This window comes from Octopus bimaculoides, chromosome 14 (genome assembly GCF_001194135.2).
Source record: "Octopus bimaculoides isolate UCB-OBI-ISO-001 chromosome 14, ASM119413v2, whole genome shotgun sequence".
Taxonomy (NCBI): domain Eukaryota; kingdom Metazoa; phylum Mollusca; class Cephalopoda; order Octopoda; family Octopodidae; genus Octopus; species Octopus bimaculoides.
Window position 1 is genome coordinate 14,881,940 of NC_068994.1, and position 2,071 is coordinate 14,884,010.

Below are 2,071 nucleotides of genomic sequence, written 5' to 3' on the forward strand. Positions count from 1 at the left end.
CTTGGAATATTCCTTCATCAACTGTCTCTATTCTAACCTGACGTTTCGAAGATAAGACAGTTCGATCAACTGAAACTTTTTTACTCCAATCGAAAGAAATCAATACATAGTAGAAACAGAATAAAAAGTTTAATTGAAAGAAAACCTTAAGCCTATTCAGACAATATCGCCTCGATGAAGAAGATACTGAAAAAAGACGTTTGATCTATTGTACTGTACCTAATTATCGAACTAAATAATAATTATGTGAAAGAAAGAAAGAAAGAAAGAAAGAAAGAAAGAAAGAAAGAAAGAAAAAGGTGGATGAAATAAATGTGCACAATTTGAATTAAGACAAAACTATATTTAATAGTCTTGCTATAATCCAATAGTAAAATTATAAGAACGGAAGAAGCGGGGGGGGGCGCAAAAAGTTGGACGCAAACTTGAAAATGCCTCAGAACTTTCGAAAGAGTGGCGACGGGGAAGGGGAAGAAAATCAAATGGATAGAAATCTAGATAAATCGATATCTCCCACTACTTCCAGGACTAAGTTTTATAACAGAGATGATTCAATTATGGACTACAAACCGGATTATCAACTAGATTCTTCTTTTTTTTTTTTATTTCTATCGTATTCTAAATAATTTGCTTTCTACCATCACTACATTACACAGATTGGAATCGACTAATGAATTGATGCAAAATAAAAATAAAAAAACAAAAAAAAACGTAAACAGTAAATATTACTATAAACATAATTTGTGGCACTACCAGTATGACAACACTATTTAAAATTTCGAAAACCTCATGTGTGTACATTCCATTCTTCACATGTCGCTGATGTGTTGTTGTTTTTTTTTTGTGTGTGTGTATGTGCGTTTTTAATTAATCACATATAGTTTATTCAGTTCTGTTCCTCAAGATCAACTGACAAAGTATAATGCTTTCGGTTTTATTAACTTGATGTTGGAAGGTACCAACAAGAGACAACTCTAATCATAACGCGAATCTTCCACACAGCGCGCGCACACACTGATAGTCTGAAATCGACATTATAGGGATGAACAAGCATGAAACTGCTGAATCCAGATGCATTTTATATATATATATACATATATATATATATATTATACACGTTTATGAATTGGTGTTGCATTCGTACTTCACTCGTTTGGACCAAGACACGAAGAAAATGTAGTGAGAGAGAGGTCAGAGATGTGTGACAAAAGATTTCCGGACAATGGACAGAAGCTAGAACAAGAACAGTAATAAACAAGTGAAGAACGAATACACACAGTGCGTGTTTATTTGGAAAAATAAATGACCGTCCCCAAATACGATATATATATATATATATATATATATATATAATTTTTTTCATGTCGAATTATAATAAAAATAACTTTACTACATTAAAATACTTTTTTGTAGAGTACATATACTTAAACAAGAATAGTTAACAGTGATTTCGAAGTTTCGGCCAGTTTTAGCCTTCATCGGATAGCCCAGTGAAGGCTAGACAGGTCAAAACTTCGAAGTCGCTGTCAACACTATCCTTGTTAAAGAAAAACATACACACAAAAAAAGAATGTTCTTTAGCGTAGTTGGGACACCGCCTTCACACTGCGACGTGTGCCGTAGTGCGTATGAGGAGAGGATGAACTCATCGAAGTCGAAGAACGAAAACCAACGAAGATTTATACTTTAGCTGGGACAACATTAACCGATAGGGAAGGTCACAAGATTTGATAAAGCACATATTTGCGTATACGCAGCATTTAGTGAAGAATATGAATGGATGAGAGAGAGAGAGAAAGACAGATCAGGCAATTTGTGTTTAAATTAAAAAAATATTACATTGAATCGATAAAACATCCTCTTACCCTAGGGATTTAATATTTCTTTTCCTTTTAATTATATAGCCTCGGTAAGTTTACACCAACGGGTTTTTAGCATTTTTGATACAATAAACAAATCCAGTGAAAAGAAAAGTGTTTTAAAGTACTTGAAAACTCAAGTACATTATTGTTTAAACTTCACTGAGGACTTGTCTGGCGAGAGATATTTGTATAGAAATAAGTGGTAAATG

The 2,071-nt window shown here is 33.1% G+C and overlaps 1 protein-coding gene across 1 annotated transcript in view; it reads right to left on the reverse strand.

Moving 5' to 3' along the window:
* LOC106875029 (lysine-specific demethylase 3A) overlaps nt 1-2,065 on the reverse strand; it is a 127,585-nt gene extending 125,520 nt beyond the window's left edge. Inside the window, exon 1 of the mRNA XM_052972688.1 lies at nt 1,866-2,065. The gene's annotated coding sequence lies outside the window, so the exon portion shown is untranslated. The remainder of the gene's footprint in view (nt 1-1,865) is intronic.
* Between the last annotated feature and the right edge of the window lie 6 nt (nt 2,066-2,071).